At 51.2% G+C, this 21,564-nt stretch overlaps 1 non-coding gene across 1 annotated transcript; it reads left to right on the forward strand.

The window, feature by feature from the left end:
* Positions 1–3,911: 3,911 nt before the first annotated feature.
* TRNAL-CAG lies at positions 3,912–3,994 on the forward strand. Its single transcript has one exon. It is a non-coding gene; the product is annotated as a tRNA-Leu (tRNA).
* The last annotated feature ends 17,570 nt before the right edge of the window (positions 3,995–21,564 follow it).

A 21,564-nucleotide genomic window follows, 5' to 3' on the forward strand; every position in this document is an offset into this window, starting at 1 on the left:
GACGTGGGCAGGGTTAGGCCCTTCCTACCAGGGGCACCTGCGGTTTCCAGCACATGCCCTGAAATAATCCCCTCTCCCCGCACGTGTAATTTTGCGTGTCATTGCCCCTAATCGCACGCTTAACACACGCTCTCTGCAAATGCAGCCCTTTTATCAGCAGTAGGTAGTAGCAGGTTTAATAGGGTGTTTGAATTCCTATAAAATTAATCTGTAGCCCTCTGCGATAGGAGACGGGCAGGGAGCCATGTGGTTCATATCCAGTGTTGATAAACTTGTTATAGGAGGCAGGAAACATTTCTGATTGGAGCAGTGACAAAATAATTTGGAGCGGAGCCATAAAAAGAGTGGATGGTGATGGTTTGAGCGCAGCAGAGATTGAAATTGCTGGTGTGTGGAAGCAGCGCTGCCAGCTAACATTGACTTAGTGTCTCTGGAGAACTCTAACGGCAAATGCATTTTATTAACGGCAATATTCTTTTCGGAAATGCTGAACCTCGATTCGGAGGTGGAGCTCTCCTACGAGTGTGTGGGTTTGGAAAAGGGCCAGAGCAAGCCCTGTTCCTGGTCACTGCTCCGGCCTCTGCCCGCAGCAGCGGGGTTGCCTGAGGACATGGTCTGGGTAAGGCGCGGCGTGGCCGCCCGTTTGCAGCTGGAATATCCTTTTGCAGTGGGGAAAATGCATCCATCCATTCTCATTCTGGATGCAGTTTTATGGGATAAACCCCTTAGAGACAGCAGGTCATGTTTTTAACTGTTGTTTTGTGGTCTTTCCTTTGACATGAGTCTCCCAGTACATGAACATCAGTGGTGGACGTTGCCTTTCTGGGTTCCCAGCAGGGCTGCAGCTCTCGCTGCCAGTTCCCCCGTTGTAACCCATCCTGCATCACTGAAGGGATTTGCCTCTTTGCTCTCTAGATCTCCAACCACACTCATGGAGAGCCGTGCTTCCTTCACTGGGTCAAACTGGGATGTGGTTAACCCCACTACAACGCTGTCTTCTCGTTGCAGGGAGGCTGCTGGAAGGGGACGCCGTGGAGCTGAGCTGTAGCGCCGGTCCTGCGAAGGTGATACTGGAGCCAAACCAAGCTGTGATTTTGGATTGTAACCTGGCCCCCGCTGAGCAGGTGATCAACATCACGTGGAAGAAGAATGGGTTTCCGTTAGTGGAGCAGGAGCATCTCCACGTGCTCCCGAATGGATCGCTCTTCATCTCGTCCCAGGCCGTGGCAAAGGACAGTAAATATCCCGAGAGGGCTGGCGCCGAGGGTAATTACTCCTGCGTGTCTCACAGCTCCCTGGGGGCTGTCACCAGTCAAACGGCTGCAGTCAGATTTTCAAGTAAGTATTTGGGGGTTTTTTTGGTTGATTTTCTATTTTTTCCTCTCCTGTCATTATACAGAACATCTGCCTCCCAAAGAGTTGCAGATAAAGTGTTTATGAAGTGAAATTCTGTAAGCTCTCCCAGGTAAGTGCCATCAGCCGTGAATTAAAAACAGGACCCTCATCGCTCTCCGAAACCCAGTGCCTGTTTTTGCAGAGGACTGGACGCTTCACAGCCCTGTGGAGGTGTGAGGGGTCTGTCTATTGACAACTCTGGCTCTCCTGGCCGAGGCTATGATGGATTTATGGCCCCATGGCTTTTGTTTGTGGAAGCTTAGCTCTGCCTTCAACACAGTGAGGAGTGCAAGAGCAGGAGCTTAATTTTTGGCAAAGCAACACATCTGGTGGGAGCCCAGGCTGGTGACTGTGGTGAGCAGCAGTGTTGAGACTCTGTGTGCCCAGTGGAGCTGAGGGCCACAGCAGGGTCCCAGCAGGGACAGATGCACTGAATATCAGTCCCCAAACTGCTCCCTTAAAGCACAGTGCTGCTGATTTCAGGTGTGGGAGCAAAGCAGGGAGGCCAAAACAGTTGTACAATGCCAACAAGCACGTCCCAGCGTGGTAGGATGTCTCCAGGGCTTCTAGGTAAGGAAATCTTCGTGCATCAGCATGGTCTGAAATGCTGAAACTGAAGCATGGCCTTGGACTTGTGCTCCCAGCCTCCCACCATCATCTCTCCCATGTCTGACAAACCTGGCCAGGCTGGGCAAGGACAGAGCAGCTGTAGCTGGTGAATGTGGCACTGGGTTTGCTCAGGTGTTCCTGCAGGTAGAGTTTACCCCATCTCAGCACGGTGCGAATCTGTGAACCCCAGGGGAAACTCCAGACAACGAAGAGCACCGTGGAGGCTGGGACAGGCATCTGTCTACGTGCCAGAGAGTCTGCATCCTGTCTTGCGAGGTGAATATCTCTTTATAATAGAAGAGATGAATAAAAAAAGGGCTCTTGAGGCTGGTTTTCATTTTGATCTCAGAACGACATTGCGAGATCTGAACCACTGAGTCTTTTGCACAGCGTTCAAGAAGAAAGCTCCTTTGTATTCAGGAATGGCTCCTGGAGCTGCTTTAAGTGTGTGAGTGCCAATAAATGATTCCTTGACCTACCAAACAAGCGAGGTTAGAAAATATTGCAAATGCAGCACCGCTGCTCTCTAGTATGGTGACTTATGTAAATGTTGATGGATGCAGCTGCACAGCACACCCTGAGACACAGGCCTGAAGTGCATCTCCAGTCCAGAGAAATCAGGGCCATCCCTCCTGTTCCCTCCCTTCAATGATTTATCATCTGAATTAGGATGTATTCCCTTTCAGGAGTGACTTGTGTTGAAGTTTGCACCGTGCCTCTGCCGCTTGCCTGGTGGCAGTGGTTATGGACCTGGGTTTATTGTTTGGTGTGAGAGCAGCGGAGCCATCTCCAAACCACGACATTGACTTAAATTGCCCTTCCCTCCTCCTGGATTTTTCCACGGGAGTGTACCTAGCTGATGCTTCTCAATCCTATTCTGAGTTGTTCCCAGAAATGGAGCATTTCAGGTGAAAGCTGTCCTTGTGCATCCCCATGTGTCTCCTTTTACTACCACCTGCACAGCAAAAGTGCTGCTTCTGTGGCACACACACACCCCTACCTGCCATAACATTCATTTCTGAATGGAGAGCAGCGAGGGAATTGATACATGAAATGCATCTCGTGCTTCAGTTTGGTTGTGGGCAGAAGCACTCGCTACATTCGCATTCAGCTGGTACAAATGAGGATTGCAAAGGCCTTTTTAAAATCCTAAAAGTCGCTGAATGCAGTAGTCTGTCCAAAGCTGTTGACGTGTAGATGGAGTTATTCTTTGTGCTGTTGCCCTGGGCGCTGCTGATCAGTGGAAGAAAACCTGTTGAGCAGGTGGGATTTATGAACCCTGCCATCAGCCTGTGCTTCTGACCAGTTTGTTTCCTTCCCCAGATTGGGAATCCATCCATGGACTGGGGATGGCAAACGTGGAGGAGCGAGCCTGATGCGGGTTTCTGGAAATACCAGGGGCGTTATTTTAGTTGTGGGAAGGTGTAGCTTTCTGCCTGTTAATAACCACATTTGCAAAGATTTGGTAAAGCTGTTAATGTAGCTTAAACATTTTGTGTGAGGGAGGTTCTGGAAAATTACAGTAATTGTGGCTGTCAGATGAAGACGTTTGCTGTGCCTGGAGGGAACGGGCCCGCGCTGCTGGCAGCAACGCAGGAGAGGTTTGGTGTTGCTGCAGCTGGAGGGACAGGGCCACAGCTGGAATCCATGCACACCGAGCATCTCTTCTCCACGATGTGTCTGGGATCTGAGGAAAGGCCAGGAGGGATTTACTCTTCTTTTAAGGGCTTATTTTATGGATTTTGTGCTATTTCTTGTGTGGATGAGGTGTGTAGATGAGCGAGGACCGGTGGCGGCAGGTGAAACCTCCAGCAGATGGAGGCGCAGGCTCTGGACCATCCCCAGATGCGACGTTCAGGTGCTGTTTTGAGTAGGTGGGGAGCTGGTACCTGCCCAGAGGAAGAGGTGTCAGGATGGCCGAGCGGTCTAAGGCGCTGCGTTCAGGTCGCAGTCTCCCCTGGAGGCGTGGGTTCGAATCCCACTCCTGACAGTTTTCTTGTGTGAGCTGCTCTAGGTGATGCTGCTCTGGCAGGGGGCTTGGACTATAAAGAAGATCTTTCGAGGTCCCTTCCCACTCCTAATATTCTGTGATACTGGGCTGCACTGGTCCCGTGCTGCCATATGGCCCTGCAGACTGAGAGCTGTTTTGGCTCTGCCTCCACTGTGTTATGGAGCCATGGCGAATCGCTCCCATGGCTTTGTGCGTGTTTCCCTTCCTCCCCCATGGCCCGTTCGGAGGTGAACCCTTCAGAGATGGGTCATGGGGATGGTGCGTGTGATCTCGGTGATCTTCATCTTGGAGATACCTGCTGATCATTGTAAAAAAGCCACAAAGGGGACAAGTCTGGGGGCAAAGCGCTGTGGGAGAGAGCAGCGAGCCTGTTTCAGAAGGCCGAATTCCTCGCATAGACTGCATTTTCTGCCTGGGGTGTAGTGTTGCTGGCTGGCAGCATTTCCAAGCTCACGGCCTCCTGCGCGGATCAGGCTGCTGGGAGAGGGGGAGGACACCGTGTTTCACCACACTGCGGTCACCCCTGGGTTTTGGGGCTGGGAGCCTTGGTGCACACAGCCGGGTTCAGCGTGGTGGCGGGGAGGGAGCTGCAGGCTCCGTTCCCAAAGGGGCAGAGCCCGGTGCTGGGGCAGTTTGCTGTAATGCTCCTCACCTTCTCACCTCCAGGGGGTAATTTTGACTGAGTGACTTGTATTGGTGTTCAGATTAATTGGTGCAACAGGGCTGGGAGGTGTTTTGTGGCTTGGCATGGCTTTGCAAGCTAAACCCTAGCTGAGGAGTTGGAAATAATGTCGAGTGTGTATCTGTCGTCTTTGTTTCCCTTTTCCCCTCGAGCATCGTCTTTCCCTGCCTCTCTCCATGAAAACTTCTGACTGTGCAGCCCCTCTGCAGCAGTCCCTTCCATCTAAACGTGTTTTGGGGAGGAGAACAGCCCCTCCTAGGGATCCCTGTGGCCCTGGGCTGTGCAGTGTGTTGGAGCCTGCCTTGCACTCACCGTGACCCGCAGCACGTCGGTGCAGCAGGATCTGCTTGCCAGTCCTCTCCTTCCACAGCAGGTTTGCCTTGCTCTGGCTGGTTTTCTCCTTTCCTCCCAGCACTGGCTGTTTGCAGCACAGCTCTCGGCCCAGGTTGGGTCACGCCGTAGGTGCTGGACGTGTTCTGCCTCCTCCTTTCCACCCTGGGACCCTTTGGGATGAGAGAAGATGAGCACAAGGGATCGCAGCACACTGGGGTCTTGGCCGCAAGCTGCTTGTGGAGCAGCGATGAGCCTGGCCAACAAATCCCAACCCTGACATCCATGGTCCTGCATCAGAGAAACCTTTTCACCCTTCTTATCTTGTGTTGGTGTTGCTTTCAGTGCACAGAAGATCCCTGTTCATGTTCCTGTAAAAGGAAGGTGACGGAGCTGCTCAGCTGCTGAATCCCAAGGGTTATCAGGAGAAAGCCCTAAGAGACAAAACCAGGTTTGCTCTGCACTGCCGGGGTTGAACCTTCGGTGTCCTCAGCCTTTGCTGGCTCTGTCGAGGAGCTGTGACTCTGCTTGGACTGCACCCACACGTCCCTCATAGCCGGGGGGACGCTGAGCTCCCTAATCAGGGTCCCTCTTTAGTCTCGCCCCTCCACATCCTCATGAGAAAGCTGTCACGGGTGCATTTCTGGGCTTTTGAAGAGCATTAACGATATCTGCTGCCAGGAGAGTGTTATTGTGATGGTGCCATCCTGCACTGGCATTTGATGGATTTCCTTTTAAACTCTGGGATTCAGCAGGTTTTATGAACATGAGCTTACAAGCTCTCGCAATCTGTAGAAATTTCTCTGTGTTCAAGTGGTCTGCAGTATATATTTGAAAGTAGCAAAGCAGTTGGCTGAATTGGGCCTTACATATTAATGGCTTTTTCACATTTTTCCAGGAAAACAAGTTTTCCTTGCCATTTGTATGGAATTGAAAAGCTAGACTTGGCGGACAGCTGGTGGGAGAATTCAGTCTGTAGCCGCTGCGGAGAGCAGCGAGTTGTTTTAAATATGTGATAACTATTTCAGTTTTTATAAAAAACACCACTAATGGCAGCTGAGAATACGCTGAAGTTAAAATGGGTCGTGTAAAAGCATTTAATTTTCAAAACTGTGTGTACTTTCTTGAGCTAACACTGCAATGAAGTGTGTGTTTGTGTCTGATGTCAAGAAAACTTCAGCTTTGGGGTCCTGTAACACCCAAAGCAATGGAAGCGGCGATGGGACAAGCACATAATTGTGTTGGAGGTCACTTGGGGTCCTCATAAGCCACAACGCCGTGCTTGGGCAGCAATCGAGCCTGTTTTCTGGCTGAAATCTATGGTTCTTGTGCCACATAAGGATTTCTGGCGCTTGTGTTGCAGCGTTGCTGGATAAATTTGTGCTGCAGGGTGGATTTCCCAGCAAAGGCAGTTTAACAGAGCCTTATTGAGAGCAGGAGCCAGTTCTGTGGTGGAGAGGAACGGCAGCTTTCTGCCCCCATGGAGGAGCCTGCGTGCGTATCCAAAACTCCACCGTGTGGCTGCGATGCCTTGGGGTGATGCTACTGCTAGGGCAGATGCTGACGCCCCAGGGGAAGATTTCTGAAGTCTGATGGGTTCTGCTGCCTCTGTGGAAGGGGAGGAGGATGTGGATGAAGGATGTGGTCCAGGAGCAGTCACAAACCTCAGTGCTTTGTCCCTGAAGCAGGTTCAGCCTCTTTAGCATAGAAAGATGCATAGAGACCGGGAGGAGAGAGCAAACAAGTGTTGTGATGTGTATGAAATCCATCCTTAGCAAGTGGCTGTGTCTGTATCCCCTCATCTCATCTGCATGAGCAGGATGAAGTTGGTTTCTGCAGGCAAAGCTCTTCACTCTATAGAAGGAGGATCTCTCTTATGGTTTCTTGTCCTAATCTCCAGCGTTTCCAGCCCGTGGGCAGTTGTTTTGTGTAAGTAACTCGACATCTGGCTTTGGTCTTCCTCTTGCCTTGTTTTAATTTCCTGTGGCTGCAGGAATGCTGTAAGGCAAGGGGCAACTCTCCTCTCTCAGGGTTGTGGCATTTCTCCTTCTCTTTTACCCCTTCTACGTCTCCTTCCCAAATGGAGCAAGTGAGCAGACCAGGAAGATGACTGCTGAAACGCTGTCATTGCCTGTCTTTTCTCTCACGCTGCTGCTTTAAAGGAGAAAATGAGCCAAGAAGCAAATTTGCACATCGAAACCTTTTAGGTGCTGTTAGGACCGCTGAGGGGCTGTAGGGCATGGGAAAATGAGGGATTACATTTCAGGCTATTTTCAGGAGAGAAAAGCCTTCCTCTTAACTCACACATCATAACAGGCTTGTGTTTCTGAGCAGAAATACTGATTTACTGACTTCTTCCCTTCTTTCCCCAGCCTTGTCGCGCTTTTTCCAGCAGCCGGAGTCGCAGACGGTGGAAGAAAATGGCATGGCCCGGTTTGAGTGCGGCATCGAGGGACTGCCCTCCCCTGTCATCACCTGGGAGAAGGACCACGAAGCTGTGCCAGCAGAGCCCAGGTGATGCCCTCATTGCTTTCCTGGGTTAGCTTGGAAAAAAAAGCAACCCAAAACCTGACCATTTACAGTGTGGAAATCCTTCATCAAAAGGTAGAGTGAAGAGAGAGCTGATAGAATAAATAAAACTATACTAAATAAAATTAACCTTCCTCTAAGCATCGTCCAACCCACAAAAAAAACCAAGAATAAGATAAGAATCCTGCAGCATGGTAGCTTTTCCTCGATGGAAGTCAGTTATAGGCACGAGAAGAGGATAAACCATTCTTTGGCTGTGAGTTGGGCTGTAGATGTCGCTCCTGCAGGAGCTCAGTGACTGCGTTGTCCTTCAGTTCTTAAAAACTCATCTTCTGTTCTGCAGAAGGAGCCGTTTCCCTCCCAGGGACGTTAAAATGGGAGGCAGGAGGAGAGGAAGGAAAAAAGGAGTGGGATAAGGTTTAGGAATAATGTGGCAGCAATGACTGTGTAATAATACATCCTTGAGTCTGAAGTGTGGCATCTTAAGGTTTCTAGGAGGCTGTTGCTTTGTAACGAGGAGAAAATTAATTAATTAAAAAAGAGAGGGAAGAAAAACACATAAAAGAAGGGTTTGCAGAGAAGCTTGCTGTAGATAGGGCAATGGCTTTTTAATGAGACAGCTCGATGGATGTTGTGAAATTACTTGCTCGGAGATTGCTTTCAACACAGGCAGCCTGAAAATTGTTTTCCTTGTAAAAGCCAGACCGTAACCTCTGGCTTGCAGATCTTGCTTTTTAAACCACGTTTTAGCTAATACGCTTTTTCAGAAGGATTTGCCTTTTTCGCTGTTGTCGGGTTGTTGTCGTCGGATTTACTATAACCGGCTTTCGAAGGAATTAAGCGAATTCCAGGAAACGCTGGCTGCCAACCAGAGCTCCGTGCTGTCCTCGCCCCGCCGTGCCCGAGGACCGCATCTCGGGCCAGCCGCCGGTTGCTGCGGGCTCCCTCCTGCGCGCGCATCTCGGGAGGCTGTGGAAACGCGATCGTGTGGATAGGTGGGCGTCAGGGTGATGGTTTCATATTCCAGAATATGAAATGCGTGGACAAAACCAGGCTCTGGGACTGTAGATACCAGCGTTTGAGGTAATGCTGCTACATCGGTGTTTATGGTGTCTTTTAAGAGGGATATAATAATTGTTCAAGCCTGGAGAAGAGAAGGCTCCGGGGGGACCTTATAGTGACCTTCCAGGACCTGAAAGGTGCCTGTAAGAAATCTGGAGAAGAGCTGTTCAGTAGAGCATGGAGTGATAGGACGAGGGGGAATGGTTTTAAACTAGAAAAGGGCAGATTTAGGCTGGATATGAGGAAAAATTTCTTCACCATGAAGGTGGTAGATCAGTGATTGCCCAGAGGTGGTGCAGGCCCCATCCCCGGAGATATTCAAGGCCAGGCTTGATGGGGCAACCTGATCTGGTACCAATATCCCTGCTCACTGCAGGATTGGGCTGGGGATTGACAGGGAACTGCTGGAGAGAGTCCAGCGTAGGGCTACAAAGATGATCAAGGGAGTGGAGCATCTCCCTTCTGAGGAGCGGCTGAGGGAGCTGGGGCTCTTTAGTTTGCAGAAGAGGAGACTGAGGGGAGACCTCATTCATGTTTATAAATATATAAAGGGTGAGTGTCACGAGGATGGAGCCAGGCTCTTCTCGGTGACAAACAATGATAGGACAAGGGGTAGTGGACACAAACTGGAACACAGGAGGTTCCACTGAAATTGGAGAAGAAACTTCTTCTCAGTGAGGGTGCCAGAGCCCTGGCCCAGGCTGCCCAGAGAGGTTGTGGAGTCTCCTTCTCTGCAGACATTCAAAACCCGCCTGGACGCCTTCCTGTGTAACCTCATCTGGGTGTTCCTGCTCCGGCAGGGGGATTGGACTGGATGAGCTTTTGAGGTCCTTTCCAATCCCTAACGTTCTGTGGTTCTGTTCTGTGTGGATCAGCTTTAAAGGTCCCTTCCAACCCAACACATTCTGTGATTCTATGAATTATGGTAAAATGACGTTGCTTTTTGTTTCCTTATCTTTTTCGTGCTGCCCTTGCCTTAGGGCGCTCTCTTCAGCCTTTGCCCTTGGGTGCAGCTTCTAGCATGGTGCCACCTTAAAGATGCTGAATGCTAAGCTTAAAAAGTACTTAGACAGCCCAAAGGGTAGAGAAGTGCTTACTGATGTTTTCAGAATACCTTTCCTGAAGTCCAGGACAAGACCTAACTTAAATATGTGAGTAAGTGAGCAAGGCACACAAGTATTTTGCAATTCTGGCCCTGAAGTACTTTTAAAACCCGTGGTCTTAAATTTACAGCAGCTGCTGAGAGGTGGCTTGCAGGATTTCCCTGGATTGCAGTCACTTTGGGGTGCGTGCTCTATCTCTTGGCGTGATCCCTCCTCATTTTTAGGTGCTGGCTGGCTTTCACATTGCTGTTTATTTTCTCTAGAGCCACGATGAGCACTCGCTAAGAACTAGAGGTCTTTGGAGGTCTGCACATAAGCACGTACCCTGCAGATCACACCCTCTGCAAACACAGTATCTCTTTCCACATTTTGGCCAAGTGAGGGTTTTATCAGTGTGGAGAGTTTACTTCTGTCATGTCAGGAGTGCCTTAATAGGCTCACGTTCACGTGGAGAGCTCTTGAGCTGCGAGCAAAAGGGCTTTGCGCCTGCCACAAAGCTGCAGGTTCTGCTCTTTGTGTGGAAGAAAAGCACCAAGTGTCTGCTCTGAATCACTGGGCAAACACAATCACACAGAATCCCAGAATGTGAGGAGTTGGAAGGGACCTGGAAAGCTCCCCCAGTGCAACCCCTGCCACAGCAGGATCACCAGAGCAGTCACACAGGAACACGGCCAGGGCTTTGGGTGTCTCCACACAAGGAGACTCCACAACCTCTCTGGGCAGCCTGGGCCATGCTCCATAACCCTCACACTGACAAACTTTGGCCTCATCTTCAGCTTGAGCCTCCTGTGCTCCAGCTTGGGACCATTGCCCCTTGTCCTGCCATTGGCCATCCCAGAGCAGAGCCTGGCTCCTTCCTCCTGACACTGCCCTTTCCCAATGGATCCCCAGGAATGAGGGCACCCCTCAGTCTCCTCTGCTCCAAGCTCAAGAGCCCCAGCTCCCTCAGCCGCTCCTCAGCAGGAGATGCTCCACTCCCTCCATCACTTTGTGGCCCTGCTGGACTCTTTGCAGAGAACTTGGGGATGGAGCAAAATGTCCTTGCAGGCTGCTTGAGGTCCTCCAGTTCAGGGTTGCCAGGAGAGCTTTCCCACCAGGACGTACTGCATGAGGTAGATCTCTGCTGCTGTGCTCACTCCCTTTTCCTCCAGCTTCTTCTCTCTCTAGAAACACCGTGGCTCATTTCCTGCCCTCAAGAGAAGCTGAGCATGACCGTGGACATGGTCCTGAGCAACCTGGTCCAGCTTGACCTCTCTCAGAGGGGAAAGACCACAGCCAGTTTTCAGAGGTCCTTCCCAGCCTCAGTGAATGTGTGATACAGGATTAGAGTGTCTTTTTGCGGCTGAGAGATGCCTCGCCTCATGTTGGAAATACGTTGCTATTAATTACAGACCCAGATAGCAGATGCATGACGGAAATAAATGTTATCGCAGTGGGAGGCTTTCTCTCCACAGAGCTGAGAGGATGCAAATATTTGGCTCCTTTCTCCCGTGTCCTGATGAGGCGTCTTGATATGGAGGCTTTCTGGGTACCACCTCCTCTGAAGTCTCTGGAGCTTGATGCTGAGAAAAGCATCATTGTAAGCAGTGGGAGCATGACTTTAGGGATGTGGGGCGGTTGCCCTTGTGTATGTGGGAAGCTTCAGCAGGTCCACGTCCATGAATCAGGCTGTAGGGTTGTGCCAGTAACGATGGTGTGGTCACTGGAGGAGATCTGTTACCTCTGCTGTTTTTTCAAGAGGGCAAGGAGTGAGGAGCTCAGATTGCAGAAATGAGGTGCTGCTCAGACACCAGACTCACAGCAGGGGTGTTTGTCTCTGGGACAGCCTGCTCAGGGCAGGGAAGGTATTTCCATCGCTGGAGATAGAGGATAAATATCTAGGAGTGGGTGTGCTGTTGGTGACCATGGCTTGAACACAGGATGGGCGATCTCTTGAGGTCCTCTTGGCTCCATGACCTGGTGCTCTTGGCACTCCAGCTGTGTCAGCACCAGAAGAACCACAGTTTTCCTCATCAGCTATACTTATTGGGGTCTTTTTGGATGGAAGGACTGGTGTTGATGGTTATAACTTGTCTTTGTGCTGTTCCTGTGGAATAGCTGCCGTCCCTCCCCTTAGCAATTGCCTTTGAATGTGTCCTCTTCATAATGAAGACTGATAACCCAGAGCTGCCTGTCAAAGCTCAGCAGCTCTGTTTATAGAGGCTTGCAATTAAAAATGGATCTCATCTATAATTAAAAAGGATCACGTAGGCTTTTGCGCCTTGCATTCAAGAATAAAGAGGCTGCCATCTAGGAATCCAGGCAGAAAATGGAGATGCTGACAGCCAGCTCCTACTTTTATGCTAATTGCTAATCATCTGCTTTGTTCAGAGCAACGCAGCCAGGGTTGTGTTCGTGTTGTGAGCCATGTAGCCATTTCACTCTGTGTAAGTGTTGCCCAGTGGCACCCCATGGGTAAATTTGGGATACCGAGTGCCCGGCTGTAAGTTGGTCAGCTTGTGAGAGCCAGAACCTCCTGCAAGAACAAAAGCAATGGGCACAACCCAGGAATGGTGCAGCTTCAGGTGGCTCTGTCCTGGCTGCTTTGGTGGCAGTTGGTCCCTTCATCTACTCGAGGTGCAGCAGGAAAAGGATGATGTTCAGGCTTCTTTGCAATGTGTTTTTTCCTTTGGCTGCCAATCCTGTATGAAAAGCAAGTGGTGAAACTGTAGGGTGCACGATGGCACTTGTACACGTGGAAATGTTCTCCAAATCTGGATGTAGAGATGTGTGTGTGTGTGTGTGTGTGTGTGTAGTTGTTTTACTCTATACAGTTGGTTTGTATCAGCAAAACCCTGTTGGCCTGGCATCCCAAAAGCAGATCCTGTGTTGTGAAGACCCCAGGGCAACAGATAGGTCTGTACCTGCTGCTTTTTAGGACCCATCAGTTGGGTTGCTCAAAGATTTCTCGGTCCCATTCTGCTGTGGTCACCAAAACCTCCACGTGATACATTTTCAGGAGAAAAGGAAGGGATAAAAGGGCTTTGAGTTGATGAATAGGTCGGGTAAGGCATAGCCTGTCTCACACTCTTCCTTTTGGTCCCTCAGGTTTATAACTCTTCCAAACGGCGTCCTCCAAATCGTGGATGTGCGGGAGAGTGATGCTGGGGTTTACCACTGCGTGGCAACCAACGCCGCCCGAAAACGCTACAGCAACGATGCAGTCCTCAGTGTCCTGAAAGGTAAAGGTGCAGGCAGGGGTGTGTTGGCCTGAGCACACGTCTGCCAGCTCTCACATGCAATGCCTGGCAAGCTGGGCTGAAATTTCAGTGATCTCTCCTGCTGTTGTGGCTCAGCACATGGCAAGGTTTAGCCCAAACTTGCAGAGAAGGCGTTTTATCAAGATTTCTCTTAACTTTATAAGCAGGATAAGCTGGGTTGGGAGGCGCAGCTGCGTGGGGCTCAGTGGCCTTGGATGGCAAACAAGCGAAGGGTGGCTCAGACAGAGGAAGATGCTGCCCAAACTGGCAAGAGAAACGGGAGCTGGAGTAGTTGGCAGGGCTGTGTCTGCCCCGCGTTGCCTGACAGAGCCCAGAGGAGGTAAAGCACAGCAACATCCGACTGACATCCTGTGTCCATATTGTGTCCATGGCTCTTTGCTGAGCTGTTGGGCAGGCTCCAGAGACCTTTTTGGGGTATTTGGGAATGGTCTTTGCTGGGTTTCCCTCTGGTGACGCAGACGGTTGGAGCAAGGCTTTGAGCTAAGCTGTCCTTTACCTCCTGATCCACACCTCAGTCTCTGTGTGCATTTCCCCCTGTAAACCAGGAGTGCAGTGGGCAAGTCTGGACACGAGAACGTAGCTGAGAGCATAAGTGCTGTGGGGGTCTCCAGACTCCAGCATCCTCCTGGCTGCCTCCCCAGTATCCAATAATCCCCGTCCTGGAGGTGGACAAACTCAGCAGGGCAGGGAGTGTGGCTGAGCTGTCCCTTCTCTGGGGACGGTGCCCCCTGCCACATCTCTGCTGATCCCGGTGTATTTTGGAGGCAGCTCTCACCCTGAAAGCTCCAAAATCTTTCCCAGCCCCTTTTGTCTTTGTTTGGGATTGCGTTGCTTGGCGTTCTGCTCCCAGCGTATTTTCTCAGAGATGGCTTTTGCTGTTCATCCGTCAGCAGGGAGTGTAATTAACTGTGGAGCCTGAGCACGCACCTCTGATCAATGGGTTGTGCCGTGGAGGTAATCTGGGAGGAATCCGCAGAGAATCGGTGCGTGGTTCAATGCTCTGTATCTAATTGCTACCCCTGCCAGATCCCCCGTGTGCTTAATGAAGCGCAGAGGTGAGGGGAGCGCTCGCTATGGGCAGCTCCACGCTCCAGAGACAGCTCTCGTGTTGGTTCTGGTATCGAGAAGTAATATTGATCAAGCTGCAGAGGTGAAAGTGCTGTCCTTGGCATCATAACTCGCTCTGCATAATTGTATGTTGTAACTCTCCAATGTTTAATCTGCTTTGCAAATGGAGGCGATGGAGGAGGTTAAATGGGAAGCGTTCCTTCTGGAGCGCCAGCCGGCCCCAGCAGATTTCTGCCTGGAGTTCTCACCCAAATCTCGCTTCTGCAGCACCGCACCACCCGCTGGCTGCAAAAACAAATATGCGAGGTTGAGTTTTTCACCAGATTGAGCTGCTCGTGATGAAAAACATGCCTGTTAAATCTCTGGGGTTTGTTATAATTGGGGAGAAATAGCTCTGAGACAGATGGGAAACTGCAGTGACCTGTGCAGGCTGCAGACTCCTCCATGAGTGACTGGCATGGTATTGATCCTGGTTTGTTTCAGCACTTCCCCATCAGAGGCACATTTTTTTGGGAGCCTGGACTGCCTTGAGGTGCTTTTCCTCCCTGTTCAGAAGCAGCTGATGGTAGTTGGAGTCAAGTGGTCAGGCAGAAATCCTTTGCTGGTTGTAAAAAAATAAAACCAAACCAAAAATCCCAGGAAAGAAAGAAAATAGCCTGAAATGCAGCTATTTAGTGGTGCTTGAGTTGCTTATTTAGCAGTTTCAGGGATGAAACTCCTATGTGTCTGTGGGCAGGAGCAACTAAAACTGCTTTGCGCTACCAAGGAAAAGGTTTGTGCAGTGGGACCTGGTGCCCCCTGTCCAGCTGTGCCCGCAGCTGTGCTGTCCCAGTGGCAGCACTGGGCAGTGCTGGGTGATGGTGATGGAGTCTGTGCAGATTTTGGGGCCGTGCTGGGCCCCAGACCCACTTGCGCTGGATTGCCAGCCCTCAGGCCTGGGAACATCTCGTGTTCACGCCTCCGCCGCTGCCAAACAGCGCTGGATTTGAACTGGCTGTGCATAGCAAAAGAATCCGTTCCCTATAGCTCTTCTGCCCAGTTGTCTTTTTTCCTCCCCCTCTTCCCCTTGGGACTTGTTCCATCTCCCTTATTAAAGTCTATTAACTAGCACAACCCCTTTCTGTCACATTTAGTGGCCTAAAACCCCCAAAAGTGTCATTTCCCTTGACGCTGCGGCTTCCCCGTCACGTGGGGAGGGCTGTATTTGGTGTCGGTGGCTAAGCACACGCTGGCCGTGCTGCACGGGGGTGCTGTAAGCGCTGCAGATGTTTCGGCTGTGCAGACGTCATGGTGCAAATTTCCAGACGGTCCCTGGGGAAGCGGCGTTTTGAGCTGGAGGAGAGCAGGCGGGGGAGCGGGATGCGGTCACGCAGCCCCGAAACAGAGCCTGTGAGAGGGGATAACTTGGATTTTCTCCTCGGATCGCCGCTGCTCCTCGGTGGACAGAGCTCCTCACCTGGGCGGATGATGGATGAACGCTGCAGCCCTGCTGCTCTCTGCCAAAAAGGACATTAGGAGCTGGCTGCGGGATGCTTTTCCCAGGCCTCCGTCTGCGCACGCTGCCTTTGCTTGGGAGTCAGTCTCGACGGGGCTGTGTCTTGTTTCTTGTAGCTCCTTTTTCTGGAAGCAAGCTTACTTTGAAACCCTATGTAAAGAGTTAATTCTCAGTGTCTCCTGGTCATAGTCCCAAGGAAGTGCTGCCATGCTTCATAAAAAGAGTAGCAGGAAGGCCTGGGGAACATGACACTGTCATGCACATACTTGCTTTTTGTGTGTTTTCGTGGGGACAGGGACTGCTTCTTGCTGTGTGTTTGCCCCACGTCTGCACACTGTGGCTTGCACCCCCAGTGCAGCACAAATAACCATGAGAGTCAACAAAGTGTGGTCCGGAGAGGACTCTTGGGTCTCCTTTCCTCTCTGTTGTCGGGCTGCAGAGGAGAATCAGTTCCTTAACACTTCAATTTCTATATCTATAAATAAGGATAATGAAATAGGCTTGGAGTTGCCCTTTTCGAAGTGATGGGTCAGTTTGGAGAGGGATTACGTGCTGCAATAAATGCAGGAAAGGGGAACGGGCCGGGGCGATGGGCGCAGGTACAGCAGGGCTCAGGTTTGGGCTGAGGGTGGCACTGAGGAGTCTTCCAGCAGCTGAGCACGTCCCCCGTGAGTTGGGATTTGGGGCTGTGTTATTAGACATGACACTGCGAGATTGCCGTTGGCAGAACATCATTTCCGTTGACAGTTGTAGCAGCTTACTGCAGCAGTGTCCCAGGAAATGTATTTTTCAGCCAAATATTTGTATGAAATATGATAACAGGGACAGAGCTCGGAGGCAGCTGAAACACCTTGGTGGTTTTTGTTCTTCTGGTGTTTGCATTGCAGTGGCTCACGGGTACCAACAGGAGAGCCTGGCCCTGGGTCCTGGGGCCTGGATGGTTTCTGCTCCAAAGGGCTGTAGGAAAACCCAGCAATTAAATGGGCTGAGCTTTGGGGGTGGAGGGGAAGGTGGTGATGAAGTGAGCAGCACTCGCAGTTGGCCACCACCTCGCAGGAACAGACGTGCTGTTACCACAAGTGGATTTTCAGTCCCTGCATGTGTGAATGACGTGCTGGATGCTGGCTTGGCGCTCAGCCCGAGCCCTGACAGCGTGTGCTGCACTCCCTTGCGGCTTTGTGCAACACGGGGACGAGGCAGCTCGGATTTGGGCCGGTGCTGCTCTGCTCTGACCTCCCTGACCACAACCGGGCACCGATCCTGTTGTGTTTGTGCTGCTGTTGATGGCGAAGGGCGACAGAGCTGCGTTGCTTTTCCCTCTCTTCTTTCAGCATCCTGTTTTTCTTTACGCTCCTGTCTCTCACTTTACGAACAGTGAAGCAGGGAACCGCCCTCCACATCCCAAAAACTCAGTCGTGAGGACTCTGTGGGTGTTTCTCTGAAGCTGTTTGCATAATGCATCCGCCGGGTTGTGAAAATCGCTCTTGGTCCTCCTCTGTGGCAGGGGATGCGAAGTGAAGCACGGTAAGTGTGAATTCAGAGAGTGGCAAGATCAAGGAGGAGATATACAGCATGTCTAGCTTAATAAACAGATTTTTTTAAAGCCAGAAGTGACCTTCTGCCTAGCACGAGCTGTGAAACTTTCACTCCCGTCTCCCTTTTACTGAGCCTTGTGATTTCAAGCACGCGCGGAACAGGATTGAGACCACAGATTCTGGGTGAAACTTGTGAAGGGCTGGTGCAGACACGCGTCAGGCACCCACCCAAACACACAGCTCTCTCCTCAGCTGGAGTTCGTGTGGGGCCAGCGCTCATCACGCCCCGCACATCGCCCAGGGAAGGCTTCTCGTAACTCAAGTGTCAGCAGCCTGTTCCCGGGAGCCGGAGGGGGAGTTTCGGCTCAGCTGTCTGTGAAGTTCGGTGGGGCTATGATATGCCACTCTCCTGACAGCTCTGGCAGCCTGCAGTGACAGGGGGCTTGATGCAAAATTCAGAGCCCTCACCTCCCATTAAGCAGAACAGCGAAGCCCGGGGTTGGCACCGAAGCGAGTGGCAGCGGAGGCATCAGGGATAATAGAGCAGAACAAGGGATGCACGGGAGCTCTGTGCAGGTCCTGAGGGGGATCTGGTGTCTCCCACACACGATGTTGGCTGTGTGTGATGTTTGGAGCTGTCAGGTATGGCCAGGCTTGTGTGTTATGGCAGCTGTGCCTCCTGAAGGTAACAGACTGTGGGATTCAGGGATGGTTTGCGGTCCTCTGGTGTTCTCCACGTCCATCTTTTATTAATCCAGATCTGTGCTTTTGAGGCTTCCTGAAACAAGAGTTGGTGTTTGCTAAGGCCCTGACTGCAGCAGGGTGTAAGCAGCCGTCTCCATTCAGCTCCCCTCCAGGGCTCTTGTGGTGCTGGTGTCACCCCGTGGTGCAGCAGCACATCTGCACTGCAGGGGCCACGCTTGGCGTCTCCCGGGGAGCGTGGATCGGGCTGTGCCTGCACGGGGAGGCTGGAAGGGGGCGAAGGGTAGAGACCAGAATTGGGTCAGCAGCTTGCAATGGGCTGCGGGACAGGAAGGTTGATGGTGTGGTTGGTGTCCTGGTGGCACTTGTTAATTATTAATTGGCTTGTCCCTGTCCCAAAGACCCACCAGCGTCTCCAGGCCTGGTGGTGCTGAGGAACAAGGTGAGTCAGCCCAGACCGTGGAGGAGGCTGAAGCAGGAGCTGAGCTGCATTGCTTTGAGCCCTCGGTTGGGTATTTTGGATGTCAGGAATTGCTTAGGGCACAGCTGGGAGTTTGCCTTTGGTACCCGAGATGCTCTTGGCCAACTCTGTGTCCAGAGCAGCCGAGGGGCGATGCCACATGGATTGTGGATGAGAGTGAGAGCAGGAAAAGAGAAGAAGGATGGGATAAGGAAGGGCAGGCGGTGTTACAAAATACCACATCTTCAGGCACAGCCTTGGACAGATTGGTGCTATCTGAGGCACTCAGCAAGTGTCCAGCCAGAAGGCTTTGACAGAATCTGTGGATGTCACTAATGATCTTTCCCCATGGAAAGCCAGCTTTCCTTCCAGACTTTTCCTAGGAAAACAGATTTGCATTGTCCTGAGTTAATGCAGATGCATCCATCTGCTTTTAGTTCTTCCTTCCAAGTTGGCAGGCCTCGTGTGCTGCCAGACTGTGTTACTGGGGGCTCCCAGCATGTTGTGTGTTCGAAGCGTAGCTTGCAGGAAGCATTCTGCGTACCTGGCATCAGGGAGACCACGCTACGAGGTGGCTTTCCGTAATATTCCTGTTTTCAGAGCTGTATGTGACAGTGATGTGAATGGTGCAGCACCGGCCCTGGTCCAAAAAGCAGGTTGTGTCCTCCTGCACAGCCCAGGGCCTCCTGCCCGTTCCCTCTCTGCTGTCGCTGGATGTGAGTGAGTTGCAAATAGATCTGATGCTGCAAATAAATCTGCGTTGCAAATCGATCTGGTGAAATAGGTGTCAGCCCCTGGGAAACATCAGTCTCTGAGCACGGGGAGGTGGTTACTGGAGTGAAATGGCTCCAGGCAATGGGACGAGGTGACTGATTAAGGAGGAGTTTTGTGAGCCAGAAAGGGTCTTCTGTTGTCTGTGTCCCTGTCGCATTTCTGTGCACCAGGTAACAGAGTGTCTTTACAGCTCTTTTCTTGGAGGTTTCTCCTGCATCCTCCTGGAAGGTGATGTGCTGGCCTCGGGAAATGACAAAGGGAGCTGGTGTAATGGTGGTTAAAGAAGAGTGGGGATGTTCCCACTGAATCCCAAAGACTGGCAAGCTTAACATTTGGTGTTTACTGATTTGGAGGTGAGGTGTTTATATTTAGATCTCTGATACTGTGGCTCTTGTTAAGGGCCTTCTGATGCTTTCTGGGTGTTACTTTTGCACCTGGAGCAGCACGGATCAGATGAAGGATGGGGTCTGGCTCTATCCTTGTGCTGCTGAGAACAGCGTGTTGCAGTAGCATCAGTGTTGTCAGCTGTGGTGCAGTTCTTGTTAAGGTGATGGCTTTGCAAAGCATCCTCTTGCAGCCCCCATCTTCCTCGTCTGTGCTCCTGCATCTGCTGGGACGTGGCTGGGGCTTGCAGTGCTTTGAGGACTCGGTGTGAGTAACGTGAGCTGTCTGGGTCCTGGAGTTAGGACAGGGAGGCTGCTCTGCCATCCCCAAACTGCTCTAGAGACACAGAGGCACCTTTGCTCCATGTCTTGTTCTGTTGGCTTCTCATCTGATCTAGACATTTAAACCCTACTAGAACACTGAGGGACTTTGCACTAAGATTTGTGGAAATGTGCCAAGAATGGTTACAAGTTTGTTTATGAATCATTATTATCTAAAACAGTGACATTATCAGTGATGCTCCAGGTTGGTCTCAGTGTCCACTGTACCCTAAGCTTGGGTTTCCCGTTGCCTCTACCACATTTCCAGCTCATGGTCTGCGGCTTCTGCCTCCCAGAAACAACCCGTGATGCATCTGCAGGCTTCTGAGGATTCAGGTGCCCAACCCTGTGGGGCCTGCAGCAGAAAGCCCGAAGAGCCCTAATTCACGTAAGAAGCATCGCCTCTCTCTTTGTGCTGTAGAGCCACATGGCCGCGGCTGTCGGCACAGCACCTCCTGTTTATTTTGCCTTGTTCCCCCCGCTCGGAGCGGTGCAAACGCAGGCGTTTCCAGGCGCTTGCTGGGGAAGCGAGCAGGAATTCGTCACGCAGTCTGGCTGGCTCCCGGCCCTCTTGGCGCGGCGGAGAGCGGCTCCAAATGCGTGTACGCAAACACACAGCCAATGTTGACAGCTTTGCAGAAGGTGGAGTGGTGGGCAAAGCGCGCTCTGGCTGCTTTGCAGCAGAGATAAATGTGCCCCGGACATGGAAAACTCCGTCCCTTGAAGGATTGAGGGGTTTTGGGTAGGGGAAGAGCCCCCCAAAAAATCCAAGGCAGTTCCTGGAAACCTGCCACCGCTCGGCCGCTTTCTGGGCTTCTGGTTACATCTAGTTCAGGGTGTCGACTTATGGCTGAGCTAGTACATTAAAGGATTTAATTTCGGAGCTGAAATCTGTCAGCTGTATAAAGGAGTCAAGAGGAATGAAAGAGGACGGCCTGATGGCCCCTCTGCCTGTCTGGGCTGGAATCCGGGTGCTCCCCAGGCTTCCAGACACAGGACACAGGTAGTAAATGAACACTCCTGGTCCAAACTCATTTATCCCTCTTCTTCCTTTCTTTTTTAAATCACAGAAGTGCATTTCATCTATTAAACTCCCCAGTTTGCACGTACGTACCTGCAGACGTTAAAGGAGCTGGTTTTGTGCCTGTTACTAGAAGTGTAGGTTGCACCGTGGATTTTGGAATCTGCTGACTTCTTTTTTGGGGACTTTGTTTCAGTAGTTTGAGATACAAGTGCTGTATGTGCAGGTCTCTTAATAGCACTAAGAAAGTGATTGAATTTCTGTGTTTAAATAATTTATGGGTGACAAAAGATGTGTAGCTGCTCTGCTGCAGCCCTGACTTGCTAAGCAGGAAGAGAGACTCTGTCCCTGTTCCAAAATGTGGAGGTAAATTCTTCCCTGCTCAGCTTTTCAATTAGATCCTCGCATTGACAAATGCATAACTGCCCGCTTACAAAATGTTTCGAGGATGTGAGGTAAAAAAGACAACACAAACCTGATTTACCGAAGGAAATAAAGCAGCATTTCTGATGATGGAGGCTGTGATCATTGGTGGTATCAGATTGTGCCAGGACAACTTTTGCCCAAACGTGGTCAGCGCTGGGGTTTCTAGGGATTTTCGCATCTGAAATGTCCTGAACCAAAGCCTGATCTGCTGCAGAGGAGGAGTTTTCAGCGCTCAGACCCATCAGAGCTGTACCAAATATCGGCTGAACTGAGCCCATGGTCTTGTAACCAGAAGTCATCCCTCCCCAGCTGTGATGATGGAGGAAAACAGAACCGGGATTCAAGCTCTGCCACAGGGACTGGTATAGCAGAGGTGGAAATAAAACCCAAAAGACACA

The sequence above is a fragment of the Mesitornis unicolor genome, unplaced genomic scaffold, assembly GCF_000695765.1.
Source record: "Mesitornis unicolor isolate BGI_N332 unplaced genomic scaffold, ASM69576v1 scaffold1107, whole genome shotgun sequence".
Classification (NCBI taxonomy): domain Eukaryota; kingdom Metazoa; phylum Chordata; class Aves; order Mesitornithiformes; family Mesitornithidae; genus Mesitornis; species Mesitornis unicolor.